Source organism: Rhinopithecus roxellana, chromosome 7 (genome assembly GCF_007565055.1).
Source record: "Rhinopithecus roxellana isolate Shanxi Qingling chromosome 7, ASM756505v1, whole genome shotgun sequence".
NCBI lineage: Eukaryota > Metazoa > Chordata > Mammalia > Primates > Cercopithecidae > Rhinopithecus > Rhinopithecus roxellana.
In genome coordinates this window covers 47,380,659-47,399,780 of record NC_044555.1, presented here as the reverse complement: position 1 = coordinate 47,399,780, position 19,122 = coordinate 47,380,659, and the positions used below count along the sequence as shown (strand labels likewise).

The following is a 19,122-nucleotide window of genomic DNA, read 5'->3' as shown; positions in this document are numbered from 1 at the left end:
GGTTGGGGAAGTTCTCCTGGATCATGTCCTGCAGAGTGTTTTTCAACTTGGTTCCATTTTCCCTGTCACTTTCAGGCACACCAATGAGATGTAGATTAGGTCTTTTCACATAATCCCATATTTCTCGAAGGCTTTGTTCATTTCTTTTTACACTTTTTGCTCTACACTTCTCTTCTCACTTCATTTCATCATTTGATCTTCAATCTCTGATACTCTTTCTTCCAGTTGATCGAGTCGGTTACTGAAGCTTGTGCATTTGTCACGTAGTCCTCATGTTATGGTTTTCATCTCTATCAGTTCTTTTAAGGTCTTCTCTGCATTGATTATTGTAGTTATCCATTCATCCATTCTTTTTTCAAGTTTTTTTGTTTCTTTGCACTGGTTACATAGTTCCTCCTTTAGCTCTGAGAAGTTTGATCTACTGAAGCCTTCTTCTCTCAACTTGTCAAAGTTATTCTCCGTCCAGCTTTGTTCCGTTGCTGGCAATGAACTGCATTCCTTTGGAGGGGGAGATGCGCTCTGATTTTTTGAATTTCCAGCTTTTCTGCACTGCTTTTTCCCCATTTTTATGGTTTTATCTGCCTTTGGTCTTTGATGATGGTGACCTACTGATGGGGTTTTGGTGTGGGTGTCCTTTCTGTTAGTTTTCCTTCCAGCAGTCAGGATCCTCAGCTGCAGGTCTGTTGGAGTGTGCTTGAGGTCCACTCCAGACCCCGTTTGCCTGTTGTTGAACAGCGAGTGTTGCTGTCTGATTCTTGCTCTGGAAGCTTCGTCTCAGGAGTGTATCCAACTGTGTGAGGTGTGAGGTGTCGGTCTGCACCTAGTGGGGGATGTTTCACAGTTAGGTTACTCAGGGGTCAGGGACCCACTTGAGCAGGCAGTCTGTCTGTTCTCAGATGTCAACCTCCATGCTGGGAGGTCCACTTCTCTCTTCAAAGCTGTCAGATAGGGACATTTACCTCTGCCGAGGTTTTTGCTGCATTTTGTTTAGCTATGCCCTGTCCCCAGAGGTGGAGTCTACAGTGGTAGGCAGGCCTCCTTGATCTGTGGTGGGTTCCACCCCGTTCGAGCTTCCCAGTGGCTTTGTTTACATACTTAAGCCTCAGCAATGGCGGGTGCCCCTCCCCCAGCCTTGCTGCCACCTTATAGTTATATCTCAGACTGCTGTGCTAGCAATGAGGGACCTCCGTGGGTGTGGGACCCTCCAGGCCAGGTGTGGGATATAATCCACTGGTGTGCCATTCGCTAAGACCCTTGGTAAAGCACAGTATTAGGATGGGAGTTACCGATTTTCCAAGTGTTGTGTGTCTCACTTTCCTTTGGCTAGGAAAAGGAATTCCCTTCCCTCTTGCACTTCACAGGTGAGGCGATGCCTTGCCCTGCTTCAGCTCTCGCTGGTCAGGCTGCACCCACGGACCAGCACCAACTGTCCAACATGCCCCAGTGAGATGAACCCAGTACCTCAGTTGAAAATGCAGAAATCACCCATCTTCTGTGTTGTTCACACTGGGAGCTGGAGACTGTAGCTGTTCCTGTTCAGCCATCTTGGGCGCACCCCTCACAGTCAATTTTTTCAAACTCTGTTAGTTACATGCTTGCTAGTCTTCTATTTTGAATGAGTAAAGCCCTATGTAACAATTATTAATCATCATATATTTAGTGCCACTTAAGGCTTTAAAAATCATATGCTTTGATATTTTCCAATAGTTACATTTCTTTATTCCTTTCTTAGTCTTCTCAATTTTCTTCTTTATTGACTGCAAAGAAGCATTTATACAAATGTCTGTTCACTGGAAGAATCTCGAACTATTGGCTACATTTAAAAATCATGACAAAACCAAACTGAGTAAGTGAAGATATAGTTAAGAGGCTGACAATGAAGTAGAGATGGCCAAATCTTTGATAGGACCACATGCTGCTGCTTTCTACTTTTTATTCCCTGAATCACAGTTAAGAATGCACTGACCATCACATTACAGTCATTTTCTACACAACAAAGTGTAAGTATTAGAGAACACTAAAAAATACTTCATACTATGGAATGCAAGAAGGAGAATAGCATTCATTCATTGTAAGTAGAATCTTGCTGGGCAAAGAATATAAGGAGAACAGAAATTTCATGAGACACAGTGATAAGGTGATTGCTAAAATATGCATAATAAGAGGTAAGAATAATTCAATAACAACTTTAAAATATCTGTTAACTAGTGTTTGTAAACCAGAGTAATCTCAAAGAAAAACACACCTAAAAGTTCTCACAGAATTCTGTGAAGATTTTTTGCAGGGGAGGAATTCGGTGTGAAGGGGGCAATGCATTTGCAATGAAATTTGACTTCTACGTGAGCAAGACATCCTTAATGTATTTTTTTTTTCCCCCAAGACCGAGTCTTGCTCTGTCACCCAGGTTGGAGTGCAGTGGCATGGTCTCGGCTCACTGCAAGCTCCACCTCCTGGGTTCATGCCATTCTCCTGCCTCAGCTTCCCAAGTAGCTGGGACTACAGGCGCCCACCACCACGCCCGACTAATTTTTTGTATTTTTAGTAGAGACAGGGTTTCACTGTGTTAACCAGGATGGTCTCGATCTCCTGACCTCGTGATCCGCCTGCCTCAGCCTCCCAAAGTGCTGGGATTACAGGCATGAGTCACCGCGCCCGGCCCTTAATGTATTTTTTAAAAAGTTATTTAAAAGGAACTCCAATTTATAACATTTTCCCACTAAAAATCCAAAGTTAAGTCATTTTACTCATGTCAAGCATGCCACTCCTCAGCAATATTTTTGGTCACCTACACTCACAATTTATAAAAAGAAATTTAGTTTATTGCCTCAAGGAAATAAAGGATATCCATATTTTCCAAATTGTTGTAAAAAGAAATCATTACAGAAAAAGTTTTAAGGGCTAGACGTGGTGGCTCATGCCTGTAATCTCAGCACTTTGGGAGACCGAGGTAGGCAGATCACGAGGTCAGGAGATCGAGACCATCGAGACCATCCTGGCTAAAACGAGGAAAACCCGTCTCTACTAAAAATACAGAAACAAAATTAGCTGGGTGTGATGGCAGGCGCCTGTAGTCCCAGCTACTCTGGAGGCTGAGGTGGGAGAATGGCGTGAACCTGGGAGGCAGAGCTTGCAGTGAGCCGAGATTGCGCCACTGCACTCTAGCCTGGGCAACAGAGCGAGACTCTGTTTCAAAAAAAAAAAAAATATTAAATTCTAGTGACTTCCTAAATGAGATCTATTCAGTTTGCCTTATCTAACCCAGGTTAACCTACTGCCAACTTCCCACCTGCAAACACAGGCACAGGTATGGTCTTCTGGAGTCCCTAGTGGACATGTGATAGCTAGTGACAAAAGTTGCATGAGAAAACTGAAGTTTAATACTTAAAATAACCAAGTGAACGAAACAAACCCAGAACAGAAAGTAAAGCCTCTAGAAGAGGCACTGCCAAATTTTAGCAATGTCTATGTATTTTAATCCTTGGATGTTCAAAATCCAATGTTAAGTATAAATATTAGTTTGGGGAAAAATTATATCTAGTCTTTAACCACATAAGTTTTCTTTGGTTCACCTTAAAAAAAGAATATTTTATTCAATTTAACATATAAGCAAACATATGTTCATTTATTTTCCTTTTGTTTCTACTCTCCTGCACTCTCTCACTTACTTGTTTCAATAGACAAGAAATGCACCATATCCCCCCGCCTGGATGGGTGTTTTTGCCGAAGAACAAGCATATAGACTAAAATCCTTTGTTTGGAAACCAGCCCAATTCAAGTAGAGTTCTGATGCACTGCGGTGAATTTTTGGCAATGAGCGGGTCAGCAGCACAATAGCGGTGAGAATTTGGGGAAAAAGTGGTCTCTCATCTCTTTTCTTTTTGAGGCACTCTACCATTAATCTGTTCATGGCTTTTGGACAGTTATTCTGCACCTTACTGAGATCTGGAGATAGGTATCCTCATCCCACCATAAAAATTATCTGGTCCCTGTTGTTGATGTTTGAATAAGGTAACTGTCCAGTCATCAGTTCATATAGAACAATCCCAAATGCATATACATGTGACTGAAAGCTGTATGAATTTTTATCTCACATTCTGATGACTTCTGGTGCCATCCACAAAAAGGATCCAGACAACTGTTCAAACTGATGGGACCCACTCCATCGAGATTTCACTGTGGCTAGACCAAAATCACCCATTTTCACTGTGAGGTCTTCATGAAAAAATATATTATTACTCTTGAGGTCTCTATGGATGATTGACTTGGCGTGTCAGTAATCCACGCCCTGTGCAGTCTGTCGTGCAATATTCTAAGTTTGATCATCTCAAATTTGGTCTCAATGATACGGAGATGGTAATACAAGCTGGAGCCTTCACACCACTGGGTAACAATAGCCAGTTGTGGCTTTGTTGAATAGCCCATGAAGAGTAGGATACTCACATGTTATGTTTTCCTGAGCACTCTTCCTTCAATTTTGAAGGCTTGTAACTGCTGAGGTGTAGGTGCTGTCACATTCAACATTTTCACTGCCACATCACCATGCCACTTTCCCTTGTAGACTGTTCCAAATGATCTAGATGCAATTCTTTGTCCCACTGTAATCTGCCCATCAGGAATCTCCCAATCATTGTTCCAGTCCTGTCTACCAAGCATTTTCATTTGATTCCTGTCTTCTGAGGATGAAGATGACTTCCTTTCTCACTGAAGTCCTGGAGATTTCTGTAAGGCTTTCACGTTAGTGAGTGACCCAGGCAGGGGGTGTGGCAGACAAACCTGTGGTTGATCTTCCATCACCACGAAATGCTTGGTTTCTAATCAAGTCATCAATATCGACAGGTTCTACTGTGCTTATATGCATATTGGGAGCTGATGAGGACCAGTTTCGCCCAAATTGATTTCGATGATCTTCATCTGCTGGTCGGATGAATTGGAATGGATGTGGAATTGGAATGGATTTTAAAGGAGAGAGATTGGTGAGAATTTGGGGCCCAGTAGAGTCTCAGCGGGGTGCAGAAGGGGATGATCCAGATGTAAGGGCAGTCTCTGCTAAGGAGGCCTCTTCCTGTGGTATTGAATGGCGTTCAAAGAACTTGGAGAAAAACAACAAATCAAGTTGGTCATAATTAACACGTATCAGTGGAACCTCTGTACTACAACACTGGTGAAATTTATAACCACATGTTTGACAGTAGAAACCCTGGAAAAGCAGCTTTTGACAAAAGTCACAAAATGCTTAAGTGAAAAATGTTTTTTGTATAAAGTTGAGTATTGCAAGTGGAACATTCTCCAATGCTTCCACATTCAATTCTTCTCCAGTAAGCCAGGAAATACCAGTGTCCTAGCCAATTGGTTTCTTCTCTCCATCCTGAATTATGTAAACAGCACAGCACTCTGTGATTAGACCTCTCATCATCAGTGCTTTCTTTAGACTGTCTCCAACTGTAACTCCACACCTTGCAGACACCACTGTCCTCTGTTTGTTGGGCAGGAAGACTCTAACAATAGATTTTTGTGGTGACTTGGGGTTGCTCCAGGCCACATCTGTGGAATTTTGAAAAACTGAAAGAGATAAAAGTAGCACTGAAAGGCTAAAAGAGGAAGAAGATTTAACAGTGTCCATTGATGTGGAGCTAGAAACAGAAAAATCAGTTCCGTTCCCCAGAGATTCCAATAACTGTTGTTCTCTCTGTTGGAGTGTATCTAGCTTGCTGGTGTATTCCTCACAGGCCTGCAGATATATTGATGGTGGATTATGCTCCCCACTAAATTTGTCTAATACGGTCTCTATATGTTCCTGTGTCAACTTAATCGATTATTTGTTTGATATTCCACACTTTGTGCTATTTGTCTTACTGATTCTTTCTTTTCTTCACTTCTTCGGGATTAATTTTTATTAATCATTTGTTCTCTTCTGTTGGTTTAGAAGTTAAAAGTGTGGTTTCTACATTTTTGGAGGATAATCTCCTCGGGAATGTCAGAGTCTGCAGCCGAAAAGGCCGCAGCGCTGGCGCCGGCCTCAGGCTCAATGTCCCCATTGAACAGAGCCTCGCCAGGCTCCGCGCCACTGCCACCACCACGGCCACTGCTCAGCAACACCATCTTATCATATGTTTTCATTTATCTGGGATAAATGCCCCAAATTCAGTTACTGTGTCATGTGGTAATTGCATGTTTAGTTTTTAAAGAAACTTTCAAGCTGTCAAGGGCAAGGCAGGTTAAGGCAGTCAAGGGCAAACCAATAATAGCAATAATAATAATAATAATAATAATAATAAGGTAGACTCACTCCAAAAGGGAGATTACTAATGATGCTGGAAAAGGTCTTAAGAGTGGCACAGTTACAAGACAAAACAAAAGCTTTATACATTTTTACTTAAGCTGATCAGCAGTGCAGCGTAAGAAGACTGAAGTTAAACAGAATGGTGAAACTCCTTTACTACTCCTCCCCATGCGCTGACTACCAGAGCAAGATGACTTGCGGGGGGGGAGGAAGATGGCCAAATAGGAACAGCTCCAGTCTCCAACTCCCAGTGCGAGCGACACAGAAGACTGGTGATTTCTGCATTTTCAACTGAGGTACTGGGGTCATCTCACTAGGGAGTGCCAGACAATCGGTGCTGGTAAGCTGCTGCAGCCCGACCAGCGAGAGCTGAAGGAGGGCGAGGCATCGCCTCACCTGGGAAGCACAAGGGGGAAGGGAATCCCTTTTCCTAGCCAGGGGGACTGAGACACACAATATCTGGAAAATCGGGTAACTCCCACCCCAATACTGCGCTTTAAGCAAACAGGCACACCAGGAGATTATATCCCACACCTGGCCGGAAGGGTCCCACGCCCACAGAGCCTCCCTCATTGCTAGCACAGCAGTCTGAGATCTAACCGCAAGGCAGCAGCGAGGCTGGGGGAGGGGCGCCCGCCATTGCTGAGGCTTAAGTAGGTAAACAAAGCCGCTGGGAAGCTCAAACAGGGTGGAGCTCACAGCAGCTCAAGGAAACCTGCCAGTCGCTGTAGACTCCACGTCTGGGGACAGGGCACAGCTAAACAACAACAAAAACAACAACAACAACAACAAACAAACAAAAAAAGCAGCAGAAACCTGTGTAGACGCAAACGACTCTGTCTGACAGCTTTGAAGAGAGCAGTGGATCTCCCAACACGGAGGTTGAGATCTGAGAATGGACAGACTGCCTGCTCAAGTGGGTCCCTGACCCCTGAGTAGCCTAACTGGGAGACATCCCCCACTAGGGGCAGACTGACACCCCACACCTCACACGGTGGAGTACACCCAAGAGGAAGCTTCCAAAGTAAGAATCAGACAGGTGCACTCGCTGTTCAGCAATATTCTATCTTCTGCAGCCTCTGCTGCTGATACCCAGGCAAACAGGGTCTGGAGTGGACCTCAAGCAATCTCCAACAGACCTACAGCTGAGGGTCCTGACTGTTAGAAGGAAAACTATCAAACAGGAAGGACACCTACACCAAAACCCCATCAGTACGTCACCATCATCAAAGACCAGAGGCAGATAAAACCACAAAGATGGGGAAAAAGCAGGGCAGAAAAGCTGGAAATTCAAAAAACAAGAGCGCATCTCCCCCTGCAAAGGAGCGCAGCTCATTGCCAGCAACTGATCAAAGCTGGACGGAGAATGACTTTGATGAGATGAGAGAAGAAGGCTCCAGTCCATCAAACTTCTCAGAGCTAAAAAAGGAATTAGGTACCCAGCTCAAAGAAACTAAAAATCTTGAAAAAAAGGCGTGGAAGAATTGATAGGTAGAATTATTTATTTATTTATTTATTTATTTTTTATTATACTTTAAGTTCTACAGTACATGTGCATAACATGCAAGTTTGTTACATATGTATACTTCTGCCACGTTGGTGTGCTGCACCCATCAACTCGTCATGTACATCAGGTATAACCCCCAATACAATTCCTCCCCCCTCCCCCCTCCCCGCTCCCCGTGATAGGCCCCAGTGTGTGATGTTCCCCTTCCCGAGTCCAAGTGATCTCATTGTTCAGTTCCCACCTATCAGTGAGACCATGTGGTGTTTGGTTTTCTCTTCTTGTGATAGTTTGCTAAGAATGATGGTTTCCAGCTGCATCCATGTCCCTACAAAGGACACAAACTCATCCTTTTTTATAGCTGCATAGTATTCCATGGTGTATATGTGCCACATTTTCTTAATCCAGTCTGTCACTGATGGACATTTGGGTTGATTCCAACTCTTTGCTATTGTGAATACTGTGACAATAAACATACATGTGCATGTGTCTTTATAGCAGCATGATTTATGATCCTTTGGGTAGATACCCAGTAATGGGATGGCTGGGTCATATGGTACATCTAGTTCTAGATCCTTGAGGAATCGCCATACTGTTTTCCATAATGGTTGAACTAGTTTACAATCCCACCAGGAGTGTAAAAGTGTTCCTATTTCTCCACATCCTCTCCAGCACCTATTGTTTCCTGACTTTTTAATGATTGCCATTCTAACTGGTGTGAGATGGTATCTCATTGTGGTTTTGATTTGCATTTCTCTGATGGCCAGTGAGGATGAGCATTTTTTCATGTGTCTGTTGGCTATATGAATGTCTTTTGAGAAATGTCTGTTCATATCCTTTCCCCACTTTTTGATGGGGTTGCTTGTTTTTTTCTTGTATATTTGTTTGAGTTCTTTGTAGGTTCTGGATATTAGCCCTTTGTCAGATGAGTAGATTGCAAAAATTTTCTCCCATTCTGTAGGTTGCCTGTTCACTCTGATGGTAGTTTCATTTGCTGTGTAGAAGCTCTTTAGTTTACTTAGATCTCATTTGTCAATTTTGGCTTTTGCTGCCATTGCTTTTGGTTTTTTGGACATGAAGTCCTTGCCCATGCCTATGTCCTGAATGGTACTACCTAGGTTTTCTTCTAGGGTTTTTATGGTATTAGGTCTAACATTTAAGTCTCTAATCCGTCTTGAATTAATTTTTGTATAAGGAGTAATGAAAGGATCCAGTTTCAGCTTTCTACTTATGGCTAGCCAGTTTTCCTAGCACCATTTATTAAATAGGGAATCCTTTCCCCATTTCTTGTTTCTCTCAGGTTTGTCAAAGATCAGATGGCTGTAGATGTGTGGTATTATTTCTGAGGACTCTGTCCTGTTCCATTGGTCTATACCTCTGTTTTGGTACCAGTACCATGCTGTTTTGGTTACTGTAGCCTTGTAGTATAGTTTGAAGTCAGGTAGCGTGACGCCTCCAGCTTTGTCCTTTTGCCTTAGGATTGTCTTGGCAATGTGGGCTCTTTTTTGGTTCCATATGAACTTTAAAGCAGTTTTTTCCAACTCTGTGAAGAAACTCACTGGTAGCTTGATGGGGATGGCATTGAATCTATAAATAACCTTGGTCAGTATGGTCATTTTCACGATATTGATTCTTGCTATCCATGAGCATGGTGTGTTCTTCCATTTGTTTGTGTCCTCTTTGATTTCACTGAGCAGTGGTTTGTAGTTCTCCTTGAAGAGGTCCTTTACATCCTATGATTCCACCTTTACTTGTTAGCATTAAGGATGGCCTAATAGATTGCAACAGAGATATTAGGTTCTTCATTTTGTAGGGCTGACGCTATAGAGAAAAATAAATAGCAAAGAGTCTTAGAAACAAATACTTCCCCAAATCTCCCAGAATAGTCTATCCAGCTGTACTACCTACCTCCATTTTCCCAGAACTGGTAGAACTTCAGGAGAACATGGCTTGAAACATGCCCCCTAAATAGTAGGTTTTAAGGGTCTATACTACATTTAAATCATTCTATGATAAGTATTTGAGCCATTTACAATTACAGAAGTTAGAAAAAGTGAGTTTAAGTGGATAAAGTGCCAGAGCCAGAGGTCAATGGAGTGTAATGGTTAAGGATGTGGACACTGACCGACTATGGCTGGTATTCCAAATATACAAAGAACTCTTAAAAATTGAGTGAATAAAACCAAAATCCCAATAGAAAAATGGGGTAAATATATAAACAGACAATTCACACAAAAGGTATTAAAACTATCCTCAAACATATGAAAAGATGTTCAAACTCAGAATTAGAGAAATGCAAAGTAAAAATACACTGAGACACAATTTCTCACCTATCAGACTGGCAAGAAAAATGACAACATATTCTGTTGGCAAAGCTGCGAAACAGGCACTTTCATACGTTCATGGTGAGAAAGCAAACTGCTGCAACACTTCTGGTGGCAAATCTGCAATACCTAATAAATCTACACATGTTCTTACTTTTTTAAAAAAAGTAACACCTTTATTGAAATAAAATTTACCTATATACAATTCACCGATTTAAAGTATACAATTTAATGATTTTTCATAAATTCAGAGTTGTATAACTATAACCACAATCAGTTTTACATCATTTTCATCACCTCTAAAATAAATTGCATTCACAGTAGCAGTCGCTCCTCATTTCCCCTCACAACTCTCCCCACCCCTATCACTGCGGTGTGGAGAGCAACCACTAATACCTACTTTCTGTCTCTAAATAGCAGAGAGGCATATGGGAAGATATAAGACTGAACACTCGCAGCAATCATGGGGAGAATACGAGACTTGCACAGGTTATAAAATTGAGGATTCAAGCCATATTTACCTAAATTCCCAGGGAAAGGGAAGTTCTAAGTGACATCTCTGTTAAAAGTGAATGACACTCTTGATTTTAGACCAGGTACACCACTCTCCCTTCTAGGTCAACCTCGAGAAATTTGCTTTGAAGAATAAAAGAGAAGCTCTTGAACTATGCCTGTTGAGCCGTGGCATCCACATGATTCCAGAAAGAATATCAGAAGTTCTATACCAAGAAGTGCTCCAGATGATCAAGGAAGTTTAGCAGCTCTGGAGTTGCTAGATTAATGACTACTCCATTAAATTACTTTTCCAACAAAAGGAAAGAGTTATACAGAAAACCGTTATGCACTCCAGGAGCTAAAAACTATTTCTCTCATAATATTGGCCTATGAATATCCAACCATTTACCCTGGCAAATTATTTCTCTACTACTAATTTTCAAAAAAGGTTGGTCATGGCTAAAGGCAGCTACCCAATGTGAGAAAAGAAAGTTGATGATCAAGGCCATTATTGAGACATGGATATACCACATTAAAAAATCCCAAAATTTCATAGAGGTTTAATGTAGCTATCACAACTTACAGCATCAGAGGCCAGAAAAACTCAGTCTACACTAAGTAATGTAGACTTTCTTTTATAGATAACTTTCCCTTTTCCTATTTTCCTGAAGTTAAAACAGGCCCCAAATCTTAGGAGGGAGTAGAGGAATACAATTCTGAAAGATTATCTGGCCTGAGAACATTCTGATTATCAATTTCAGCTATAGCACAGTAGATAAATGGTGTGCAATAAAGATTTAATTTAGCAGGCCTGAGACTGCTATTCTTAGAAGGGCCTAGTTATAAGGTTGGCCCTTGGTTGACATCTTTAGCCTTGGTTCTGGAGTATTCTCAGTCAACAGATAACTTATTAGGGAGGCACACTGTAGATTATATGTGCAAGCTATATTGATTTATGCTGAACACCTACTTTCCTGCTGGGAATCCAGCATTTTGGCATGTGCCAGGCAGGGAGTGCTTGTGTGATTAGTTCCCAGTAAAAATCTTGGGTGCTGAGTCTCTAGTGGGCTTCCATGGTAGAAATCATTTCACACATGTTGCTGTAGTTTCATTGCTGGGCCAAACATGTGTTCTGTGTCACCCCTCATTAGAGAAGGAGAGTGTGCAAGGCTTGCACAGAGATTTCTGCATACTTCAACTGTGTGTTTTTCCTTTATAATCTAATTGTGTATCCTTATTGCATCACTAGAATAACTCTTAACCGTCCACAAAATTATGCGCAGGCAAGATGATGGAATAGAAAGCTCCACCAATCATCCCCACCACAAGGATACCAAGTTAACAACTATCTATACAGAAGAAAAAAATACCTTCGTAAGAACCAAAAATCAGATGAGCACTCATAGTACCCGGATTTAACTTCATATTGTTGAAAAAGAGGCACTGAAGAGATAAAAGTCCTGAACTGCTGATGCCACCCCTCCTCCACTCTGGCAGCCACAGAGTGGTGCAGAGAGCTTCTCTAGGCACTGAGGGAGAAAGAACACAACAGTTATGACACAATGAACTCAGTGCTGTCCAGTTAGAGCAGAAAGGAAAACCAGACCAAACTCAGCTGATGCCCACTTATGAAGGGAGCACTTAAACCAGATCTTGCCAGAGGAAAATGATGAATCCTAGAAGTCCAAAATTGAGTGCCTGCAAACCTCACCACTAAAGATTATAGCATCCTGCGTCTCCAAGTAAACTTGAAAAGCAGTCTAGGACATAAGAACTGCAACTCTTAGGTGAGTTCTAGTGCTAAATTAGGCCTGGAGACAGTGAACTGAGTGAGCGCATGATATACTAAGACATTAGCCAGAGCAGCCAAGGGAATATTGCCATCACCCCTCCATAACCTCAGGCTGTACAGCTCATGGCTTCAAAAGAGACCCCTTCCTTCCACTTGAGGAGAAGAGAGAGAAGAGTGGGGAGAACTTTATCTTACATCTAAGTTACCAGCTAAGCCACAGCAGGATGGGGCACTGGTCAGAGTCCTAAGGGCCCCATTCCAGGCCCTAGATCCCAGACAACATTTCTAGACACACCCAGAAGACCACCTGCTGCCTTGAAGGAAAGGACCCAGTCCTGACAGCATTTATCACATGCCAACTGAAGAGCCCTTTGACCCTAAATAATGAGCAGTGACACCCGCCTTGGGTGAGTGGCTGAGACTTGTTCGCTTCAGGTGAGACTCACAGCACGTGACCAGCGGTGGTGGCTACAGGGCAAAACTCCATCTGCTTGAGAAAAGCAGAGAAAAAAGGAAAGGGGACTTTGTCTTTCACATTAGGTACCAGCATGGCCACAGGGGGGTAAAACAATTCCAGGACTTGAATCTTGGATGGCATTTCTGGACCTGCCCTGGGCCAAAGGAGAGAATACTGTCCTGAAGGGTGAGTCCCAGGCCAGGGAGCATTCACAACAAGCTGACTTAAGAGGCTTTGGGCATTAAGAGAATATAAGCAATAGTCTGGTAGTACTCTTTGTGGCCTAGGGTGGCAGTAGCTAGGAAATGAGGTTCCTTTGCGTTTGAAAAGGGGAGGGAAGAGTTTTTAAAAATGTGTTTTGTGGTTTGACTGCCAGCGCAGTCACAAAGCAATAGAACACTTGGTAGACTTCAAAGGAATTTGACTCTTGTCTGTAAATTCCAAACAGCACTTCTGGACCCACCAGGGAATTGGGGGACCTTGCCTCCCTGAAAGGAAGGACACAGTCTAGGCTGGCTTTGCCGCTTGATGACTGTAGAGTTCTAGGACCTTGAGTGAGCACAGGAAGTAGCCAGAGAGTGGTCACAGCAGGCCTTAGGTTAGACCCAGCACTGGGCTGGCTTCAGGTCTGATCCAGCACAGCCATAGTGGTCGTGGCCACAGGGTTGTTTGTGTCACCCTTTCCCAGCTTTAGGTGGCTTATAATAGAAAGAGAGATTCTTTGTTTGGAAGAAAGTAAGGGAAGAGAACAAGTCTCTACCTGGTAATTCAGAGAATTCTTCCCCATCTTGTCCAAGACCATGAAGAGGATACCTCTATAAGTCTGTGAAAACCACAATATTACTATATTTGTGGTGTCCCCTAGAGCAGAAGCAGCTTAGATAATGATACCCAAGTCCTTTCAAATACCTGGAAAACCTTCCCAAGAAGGGTGGCTACAAATAAGCCCAGAGTGAAGGCTACGATAAATACCTAACCTTTCAATGCCCAGAAAAAAAAGAACACCTACTAGCATCAATATCAACCAGCAAAATATGACTTTATCAAATGAACCAAACAAGAGACCAGGATGAATCCTGGAGAAACAGAGATATGTGACTTTTCAGACAAAAAATTCAAAATAGCTGTGTTGAGAAAAATCAAATAAAAAAGCATTTTGAGGTTAGATAATAACCTCAAAAGGACAAACTAAGAGTTATTGGCCTGAAAGAGGAAGTAGAGAAAAAGATAGGAATAGAAAGTTCATTCAAAGGCATAACAACAGAGAATTTTCCAAAACCAGAGAAAGACATCAATATCCAAGTACAAGAAGGTTGAAGAACACCAAGCAGATTTAACCCAAAGAAAACTACCTCAAGACATTTAATAATCAAACTCCCAAAAGTCAAGGAAAAAGAAAGGATCCTAAAAGCAGAAAGAGAAAAGAAACAAATAACATACAATGGAGCTCCAATACATCTGGCAGCAGACTTTTCAGTGGAAACCTTATAGGCCAGGACAGAGTAGCATGACATATTTAAAGTGCTGAAGGAAAAAAACTTTTACCCTAGAAAGGTATAGCCAGCAAAAATATACTTCAAATATAAAGGAGAAATAAAGACTTTCCCAGACAAACAAAAGCTGAGGAATTTCATCAATACCAGACCTGTCCTATAAGAAACGTTAAGAGGATTATTTCAACCAGAAATAAAAAGACAATAATGAGCAATAATCATCTGAAAGTACAAAACTCACTGGTAGTAGTAAGTACACAGAAGAACACAGAATATTATAACACTGTAACTGTGGTGTGTAAACCACTCTTATTCTAAGTAGACAGACTAAATAATGAACCAATCAAAAATAATGAATACAACAAATTTTCAAGACATAGCCAGTACAATAAGATATAAATAGAAACAACAAAATATTAAAAAGCGAGGGGATGAAGTTCAACCGTAAGGTTTCTACTTGTTTTCTTTTGCTCATTTGTTTGTTTATCCTAACAGTGTTATCAGGTTAAAATAATGGGTTACAAAATAGTATTTGCAAGACTCATGGTAACCTCAAACCTAAAAACATACAATGGAGACATAAAACATAAAAAGCAAGAAGCAAAATCATATCACCAGAGAAAATCCCCTTCACTAAAGGAAGACACGAAGGAAAGAAGGAAGAAAGAGAAGACCACAAAACTACTGGAAAACAAATAACAATATGGTGAGAAAAAGTTTTTACTTACCAATAATAACATTGAATGAAAATGGACTAAATTCTCCAATCAAAAGACACAGACCGGCTAAATAAATAAAAAGACCCACAGATGTGTTGCCTTCAACAAACACACTTCACCTATAAAGACACATATAGCCTGAAAATAAAGGGAGAGGAAAAACGTATTCCATGTCAACAGAAACAAACAAACAAACAAACAAAAAGCAATAGTAGCTATACTTATGTCAGCCAAAATAGATTTCAAGACAAAAGCTTTAAGAAGAGACAAAGAAGGTCACTACATAATGATAAAGGGGTCAATTCAGCAAGAGGACATAATGAATATAAATATATATGCACCCAACACTGGAACACTCAGATATATAAAGCAAATATTACTAGAGCTATAGAGAAAGATAAGACTTGGTACAATAATAGCTGAAGACTTCACCACCCCATTTTCAGCATTGAACAAAGCTTCTAGACAGAAAAATCAACAAAGAAATATCAGACTTCATCTGCATTATAGACCAAATGGTTCTGATAGATAATTACAGAACATTTCATCCAATAACTACAGACTACACATTCTTTTCCTCAGCACATGGATCATTCTCAAGGATAGACCATATGTTAAGTCACAACTCATAATACATTCAAAAACACTGAAATAATATCAAGTAGCTTCTCTGAAGATAGTGGAATAAAACTAGAAATAAATAACAAGAGGAATTTTGGAAATGATACAAATATATGGAAATTAAACAATATGCTCCTAAATGACAAGTGGGTCAATGAAGAAATTAAGAAAAAAAATGAAAAATTTCTTGAAACAAATAATAATGGAAACACAACATATCAAAACCTATGGGACACAACAAAAGCAGTACTCAGAGGGAAATTTATAGCTATAAGTGCCTACATCAAAACAGAGAAAAAACTTCAAACAAAAAATTTAATGATGCATCTTAAAGAACTAGAAAAGAAAGAGCAAACCAAACTCAAAACTAATAAAAAAGGGAAATAACAAAGATTAGAGCAGAAATAAATGAAACTGAAATAAAGGAAACAATACAAAAGGTCAATGAAACAAAAAGTGGCTGTTTTTGAAAAGTTGAACAAAACTGACAAAGTTTTACCTAGACTAAGAAAAAAAGAGAGGAATTCAAGTAAATTAAATCACAAATGAAAAAGGAGACATTACAACTGATACTGCAGAATTTCAAAAGATTGTTAGAAATTCAAAAGATTGTTAGTGGTTACTAGGAGTAACTATATGCCAATAAATTGGAAAATTTAGAAGAACTACACAAATTCCTAGATACATACAAGCTACCAAATATTTAAAGAAGAACTAATACCAATTCTACTCAAACTATTCCAAAAAACAGAGGAGGAAATACATCCAAACTCATTCTATAAGGCCAGTAGTATGCTGATACCCAAACCAGACAAAGACATTAAAAAAAGAAAATAACTACTGGACAATATCTCTGATAAATATTGATGCAAAAATTCTCAAAAAATACCATCAAACTGAATTCAACAATACAGTAGAAAGATCATTCCTCATGACCAAGTGAGATTTATCCCTAGGATGCAAGGATGGTTCAATACACACAAATGAATCAATATGGTATATCATATCAACATAATAAAGGATAAAAATTATATGAGCACTTCAATTTATGCGGAAAAGTTGATAAAATTAAACATCAACTCAGGATAAAAACCCTTAAAAAACTGTATAGAAGGAGCACACCTCAACACAATAAAAGCCACGTATGACAGACACACAGCTAGTATCATACTTATCCTAGCTAGAACAATCAGACAAAAGAAAGATATAAAGATCATCCACATTAGAAAGAAAGAAGTCAAATTATCCTTGTTTGCTGACAGTATAATCTTATATTTGGAAAATCCTAACACTCCACAAGAAAACTATTATAACTGAAAAACAAATTCAGTAAAGTTTCAGGATACAAAATCAACATACTAAAATCGGTAGCATTTCTATATGCCAACAGTGAATGATCTGAAAAAGAAATTTAAAAAGGAAGCCCATTAACAATAGCTACACATGAAATTAAATACTCAGAAATTAACCAAAGAAGTGTAAGATTACTATAATGAAAACTATAAAACACTGATGAAGGAAATTAAAGAGGACACAAAAATATTGAAAGATATTCCACGTTCATGTATTGGAAAAATCCATATTTTTAAAATGTCCATACTACCCAAAGCAATCTACAGATTCAATGCAATCCTTATCAAACTACCAATGACATTCTTCACAGCAATATAAAAAAATTCTAAAACTTATGTGGAATAACAAAAGATCCAGAATAGCCAAAGCTATCCAAAGAAAAATGAACAAAATCGAAGAACTCATATTATCTGACTCAAATTATACTACACAACTATAGTAACCCAAATAGCATGGTACTGGCATAAAAACAGACATGTAGACAAATGGAACAGAATAGAGAACCCAGGCACAAATCCACCAACTTACCGTTGAAGTCATTTTTGACAAAGTTACCAAGAATATACACTGGGGGAAAGACAATCTTTTTGATAAATGGTGCTGAGAAAACTAGATACCCATATGACAAAAAATAAAACTAGACCCCTATCTCCTGCCGTATATAAAAATCAAATCAAAATGGATTACTTAAATCTAAGGTCTCAAACTATGAAGCTACTACAAGGATACATTGAAGAAGATCTGCAGGACATTGGTCTGGGCAAAGTCTTCTTGAGCAACACCCCACAAGCACAGGCAACCAAGGCAAACATGGACAAAAGCTTCTTCACAGTAAAAGATACGATCAACAGAGTGAATAGACAACCCACAGAATGGGAGAAAATATTTGCAAACTTCCCCTCTGACAAGGGATTTATAACCAGAATATATAAGGAGCTCAAACAAATCTACAGGAAAAAATCTAATAATCCCATCAAAAAATGGGCAAAATATTTGGATAGACCTTTCTCTTTTTTTTTTTTTTTTTTTTTTTTTTTTTTTTTTTTTTTTTTTTTTTTTTTTTTTTTTTGAGACGGAGTCTTGCTCTGTCGCCCAGGCTGGAGTGCAGTGGCCAGATCTCAGCTCACTGCAAGCTCCGCCTCCCAGGTTCACGCCATTCTCCTGCCTCAGCCTCCCGAGTGGCTGGGACTACAGGCGCCCGCCACCTCACCCGGCTAGTTTTTTGTATTTTTTAGTAGTGACGGGGTTTCACCGTGTTTGCCAGGATGATCTCGATCTCCTGACCTCGTGATCCGCCCGTCTCGGCCTCCCAAAGTGCTGGGATTACAGGCTTGAGCCACCGCGCCCGGCCGAGACCTTTCTCAATAGAAGACATACAAATGGCAAGTACGCATATGAAAAGGTACTCAACATCATTGATCATTAGAGCAATGCAAATCAAAACTATAATGTGATACCATCACATCCCAGTTAAAATGAATTGTATTTAAAGACAGGCAATAACAAATGCTGGTGAGGATGTGGAGAAACAGAAAGTCTCATATAGTGTCGGTGAGACTGTATATCAGCCCAACCACTATGGAGAACAGTTTGGAGGTTCCTCGGAAAACTAAAAATTGAGCTACCATAAAATCCAGCAATCCCATTGCTGGGTATATACCCAAAGAAAGGAAATCAGTATATCAAAGAGATATCTGCACTTTTTGTTGCAGCACTTTTTACATTAGCTAAGACTTAGAAGCAACCCATGTGTCCACCACCAGATGAATGGATAGATAATATACACAATGGAGTACTATTCAGCCATAAAAAAGAATGAGATCCAATCATTTGCAACATAGATAGAACTGGAGATTACTATGTTAAGTGAAACAAGCTAGGCACAGAAAGACAAACGTCACACGTTCTCACTTATTTGTGAGATCTAAAAATCAAATCAATTGAACTCATAGATATAAAGAATAGAAGGATGGTTACTAGAGGCTGGGAAGGGAATGGGGGCTGAGGAGGAGATGGGGATGGTTAAAGGGTACAAAAAATATACAATAAATAAGACCTACTATATATAGCACAATATAAGTCTT

General features: G+C 40.2%; 1 pseudogene; it reads right to left on the bottom strand.

Moving 5' to 3' along the window:
* Positions 1 to 3,670: 3,670 nt before the first annotated feature.
* LOC104680788 lies at positions 3,671 to 6,099 on the bottom strand (annotated as a pseudogene).
* Positions 6,100 to 19,122: the final 13,023 nt, after the last annotated feature.